The sequence below is a fragment of the Carassius auratus genome, unplaced genomic scaffold (assembly GCF_003368295.1).
Source record: "Carassius auratus strain Wakin unplaced genomic scaffold, ASM336829v1 scaf_tig00015931, whole genome shotgun sequence".
NCBI lineage: Eukaryota > Metazoa > Chordata > Actinopteri > Cypriniformes > Cyprinidae > Carassius > Carassius auratus.
Window position 1 is genome coordinate 24,182 of NW_020524634.1, and position 6,000 is coordinate 30,181.

At 30.3% G+C, this 6,000-nt stretch overlaps 1 pseudogene; it reads right to left on the minus strand.

The window, feature by feature from the left end:
* Positions 1-1,034: 1,034 nt before the first annotated feature.
* Positions 1,035-5,557, minus strand: LOC113074986 (lipoprotein lipase-like; annotated as a pseudogene).
* Positions 5,558-6,000: the final 443 nt, after the last annotated feature.

Below are 6,000 nucleotides of genomic sequence, written 5' to 3' on the forward strand. Positions count from 1 at the left end.
GTTGAATTCTATTGTCTTTATTTTGTTTCGTCAAACTGAGGTAGCTGTAGTTAAGTTTCAGATCACAGTTAATATTGTTAATCTAAGCCACTATAATCATGTACACACGCTTTGTATTTTAGTCATTTTAATCTTGATTAGTTTATGTTATTAAAAAAAGAAAAAATCTATTCTGAACTATAAATATAACCAAATCCATCAAGTTGGAATAAAATTATTATTATATTATTATTATTATTATTATTATTATTATTATTATATTATTATTATTATTATTTTTTTTTTTTTTTTTTTTTTACACACATTAATTCTACATGGGAAAAATTAAATTTTATGTATGTTTAAGTGTATCAAATTTCATCCCAAAATCAAAAGAAAGAAATAAGAAATTATTTTATTTTTTTTAAATTTTTATTTTATATTTATATATATATATATATATATATATATATATATATATATATATATATATATATATATATATATATATATATATATATATATATATATATATATATATATATATTTGTAGGGATTTTTTAGGAGCACTTTTATGGTTAATTGTCATTATTTTACCTCTATTTTGAAAAAGAAAGTATTTCAGTAATTTTCAAAATAGAGATAAAATAATGACAATTAAGCATAAAAGTTATTCTAAAAAATCCCCTTGTTACCAAAAAATTTAAATAAAATAAGTCTTAAGCTCCTTAAAAATCCCCATGTAAAAAAAAAAAAAAAAAAAGAACTTCAGTGGCTTCAGTGCAACATATAATTCATTATTTCTTTCTTTTGATTTTGGGATGAAACTCTGAATGCATTACACTCACGAATATTTGGTGTTTTATACAAGGTTTTCTCTATATGCATATAGTTTTTGTTCTTTTCTTTTGATTTTGGATGCAAATGTTACCTGCAAGTCACATCGAATGAAATCTGTTCAGATACAGTACATCTGGTGCAGATGGCATTAATAAAATCACAAAGTGTTTGTAGCGTTGATCTGCGCGGTGGCTTCTGTCATGATCTCTGTCGCTTCAATCATGAAGTAACTCCGGTTCTTTACTCATGTCTGCGGTTGCTTCGTTGATGCTCTGTTTGAAGAAGCTCCCGAGATGTTTCAGTCTGTGCTGCCTGAGAGTCCAGAAGCAGACAGAGAGAGTTTTGTTTATGAACTATATGAATACAGTATATATGAGTGAGAGGGAAGCGGTCTTCACCTCTGCTGTCTCCTGCTCTGCGGCGTCTCGCTCGACTTCACAAACACAACAGCGTCTCCACCTTGAACCAGTGAACCAAACGCTCCTTCTCTGGGTCTGAATATTAGCCTTCAAAGAAAAGAAAATGCTCATTTTACATGTTAGTGTTATTTTCACTATACATTGAGCAGTTTTTAACAGTGCAACTTTTTCATGTTTTTAAAAGAAGCCTCTTCTGCTCACCGAGGCAGCATTTATTTGATTAAAAATACTGTTAAATCAGTAATTCTGTGAAATATAACCATTTATTCATAAATGGTGGTAATAATACAAAATAGTTAAACCCTATAAATCAGGTAATTCACTTCAAACACATTAAATAAAATATGAAACGTTTTCTGTTATGGCTCATTTCAACTTAATGATATGCAACATAAATACTCTACTATGAGTAAGATTTCTTAATGTTTTTTATAGTCTCTTCTGCTCACCAAGGCTACATTTCTTTGTTTAAAAATGCACTAAAATCAGTTAAATTGTGAAATATTATTACAATTTAAAATAGCTGTTTTCTAAGTGACTATATATTAAGGTGTAATTTATTTCTGTGATGCTCCGCTGTATTTTCAGCATCATTCCTCCAGTCTCCAGTGTCACATGATCTTCAGAAATCATGAAAATATGCTGCTCAAGAAACATTTCTATATATTATCAATGTTGAAAACACTTGTGCCACCCATTATTTTTGCGAAACTGTGATCAATTAAATTTTTTTAGGATTCACAGATGAATAGAAAGTTCAAAAGAACAGCATTTATTCAAAATAGAAATCATTAGCATAATACTGTGATCCTCACTGACACTTTTGATCATTTTATGCATCCTCGCTTAATAAACGGATCCCAAACTGTATATATGCATCTATGCAGTCCTGACTTTAATTCACTAATAGCAGCTTGGCTCTGTGATCTGAAACGACTCACTTGGACTGTGTTTCTCCAGATTTGACCCTGATTTTGCGGATGGTGAACTGATTGGTGCTGAAGAAGCCGTAGAGATACGAATCTTTCTCCCAGTGTAAGCTCAGCATCAGCAGCTCGCCGATGTCTCTGTCAGACGTCAGCAGGAACGAGACGGTGCTGTTGGTGCTCACGCTGGGCCTGCGTCAGAAACATAAGACACGTTTAATGATCTACCGTCCCTCATGTAAGTTTCTTTAAAACTCCTGTGGTATTTTGTATCTAATAACATTCAGAAATGTTGAAGTGTGATGCTAGTCTTTCTATGGCAACTGAATTGGAAAAATACTTTTTTCTTGAGCAGAAAATGAGTATAAGATTTCTGAAGGATCACGTGACACTGAAGACTGGAGAAATGATGCTGAAAATACAGCGGTGCATCACAGGAATAAATTACATTTTACTATATATTCATATAGAAAATAGCTGTTTAAAATAGTAAAAATATTTCACAGTTTTACTGTATTTTTAATCAAATAAATGCAGCCTTGAGTCTTGTTTAAAAAACATTTGAAAATTATCAACCTCGAATTTGGAACCAAACTTGCTGCTTTGTTTTTCATGCAGGTTTAGAGTAAAACACGTTTTGGAAAATGTATATTTCATATAAAAAAAAAAAAAAATGGTGCATTTTAACAATAATGAACTTATACTTCTAGTAACTTTTTTATTCCATGCACATTTTCCCTTCAGCTATAATCTACCAAGTGTCTTTCTTCAAACTTATGCCTGCCATAAGCATTCCAGTTTTACAGCAGTTTAAATTAGAAATGTAATTTTCAGGTCTACGCTCAAAGAGTGGTTCATAACTATTCCATAAATATAATTTAGTCCTTAAAAAACTGAAAATCTTCAATAAAATCCAGGGGTTGAAAAAAAGGGGGCTCACACAGTGACAGCGATGTCGTCCTTCTCATCGGTCGTCCCGAACAGAGACACTTTCATCGGCTGCTCCAGCAAAGTCATGTTTTTGTCGCTGAACAGATGCAGTTTGATCTGATAATGAAACACTGTGAGAGAACGAGAGGGATGCATATGAAAACTCACAAATGTAGATTTGTGATGCATTTCTTGGATGGTTTCTGGCTCACCCTTTAAACGGCATCATGTCGCGGGTCTTGAGGAACATCTTTGCGCTCCTGGCGCTGCGGATCTTGTTGACGGCGTAGCCCAGTTTGTTGCAGCGGTTCTTGCGGCAGCTCAGACACAGGCCCTTGTTGAAGGCGTCTCTGGAGCTGCAGCGATACGCCCAGCTCTGGTACGCCCGGTTCACCAGCGAGTCGATGAACAGGTGAATGGAGCGCTCGTGAGAGCATTTGACGATCTGATCCATGTCTGACAGAGGTCAAAGGTCGCCGGTGTTTAAGAGACAAAAACACAAGCTGAAGGTTTATGACTTACTGTCTGACCTAGGAATCCTCATCAGTAATTGAAACAATACTGAAACATTAATATTAGATGAACTTAAAACAAAACATGCATATGTTGCTTGAAATAAGGTAAAGTTGAAATACTAAAATTACTCAAGCGGAAATTAATATTAACAACATTTAAAACAAATACTAATTTAAATGACAAAAGCACATAACAAAATTGCATTTAATTGTGAACTATAAGGATTAAAAATCATTTTTGGTCATTTAAATAAAGCTGAAATAAATATTATGTGAAAAAATGTAAATGCATATTTGAAATGTTGCCTTGGAAACTAAGTGAAATAAATTAAAGACGAAGTGATAAAATTACTAACAATGAAACTATTTAAAATTAAAGCCAAACAAATATATAAAGTAATGATATTAATAAAAGAACAGCACAATGTAGCATTTTACTAACATCATTGTTATTGTTGACTAAAATATTATTTAAAAAAATTATAATTGAAATAAAGATGAAATAGAGTATACTCTTTCATAACTTGCTCTTAGTTATTTATTTTTCATTGGCTCAAGTAAAAAATATTTTTAAATTGGATGAATGAAACACTTTTTTTCATTGTTAAATAATAATAATAAATAATTAAAAATATACGTATTATATATATATATATATATATATATATATATATATATATATATATGAATTACATTAAAACAAAAATAAAATAAAAATAAATAAAATAAAAAGCTAAATAATTTTTTTTTTAAAAACTAATTAAAAATAAAATTGTATCTATCAATAGATAAAATAAATGAAACTATTATAAAATTAAAGCAAAACAAATATATAAAGTAATGATATTAATAAAAATAGCAAAAGCACAGTTTATTTGAATAGATGTAGCATTTTACTAACATCATTGTTATTGTTAACTAAAATTATATATAATTTTTTTTTAATTTAAATAAAGATGAAATAGAGTATACTCTTTCATAACTTGCTCTTAGGGCAAGTTAATTATTTTTCATTGGCTCAAGTAAAAAATATTTTTGAATTTTTTTCATTGTTAAATAATAATAATAATAATAATAATAATAATAATAATAATTATATATATATATATATATATATATATACATTTTTATTTAGCTTTAATTTTTATTTTTATTTTATTTTTGTTTTAATGTAATACTTTTGCAACTTATACATACATACATATATATATATATATATATATATTATATATATATATATATATATATATGTATGTATAAGTTGCCAAAAGTATTACATTAAAACAAAAAATAAAATAAAAATAAAATTAAGCTAAATAAAAAATTTTAAAAAAACAAATAAAAATTACATAATAAATAAATAGATTAAAATAATAACTAAATAAGTACTAAAATCATTAGATCAAATAACTGAAACTGAAATAAATTAACAAATATAAAAATATAAATAAATTCTAAATATGACTCAATACTATATCAGTGTAGGAGTAGGATGCAGTAATGGGTCGTACTGTAAATGCCGTAGGTGGCGATGAGCTTCATGGTGTTCTGGATGCTGCAGCCCGGCTGGAAGGTGCCTCCGTTGGGGTAAATGTCCACGTGACCCACGGGGTCTCTGGATGCCGATGCTGAGGTCCGGCGAGCCTCTGGTGTTTGTGTGCAGGACGTCTACAAAAGAGGCATCATCAGGTGACAGACGCCTCAGACTCTCAGCGTTCTCAAAGCTGGGGCCCGCGGGGTCCAGACCTGAAGAGACGGAGAACACGGCATTTTTAACGCTTTCGGTGTGGACTCTACGAAGGAAGGACTATAACAAACATCTAATGAAGGTCTTCACACCTGTGATTTCTGTTGACTTTGTTGTTGGTGAGGTTTCCCTGCGACGCCGGCCCACATGTGCGCCGAGACTGTAGCCTAACAGATGCACTTTCTCCAGAGGATAGTCCATCTCCTTCACAACAACACCCAATAAACATCACTCAACCAAATCTGAGACAGCGCCTGCAACACACATTTAAACAACCGCTTTATATTTCACTCCAAAAAAAATAAGAAATTAGACTATTAATATCTTCTGTATTGCTGACTAATTTAGGTGGATCAGTGTTATTTTAGTATTATTTATATACTTAAAATACTTTATTAGTGCTGTCAACGATTAATCGCATCCATTATAAAAGTTTTTGTTTAGCATTGTATAAGTATCATGCACTGTATATGTAATGCACACACACATACAGTATATATTTAGAAAATATTACACATTTTTACATTTATATATTCATATTATTATATATCCGTTTTATGTTATATATAAAAATATTTAAAATATAAAAGATAACATATTGTGTTCTTAAATATACAGACGTATGTGTCTGTATTTACATTATA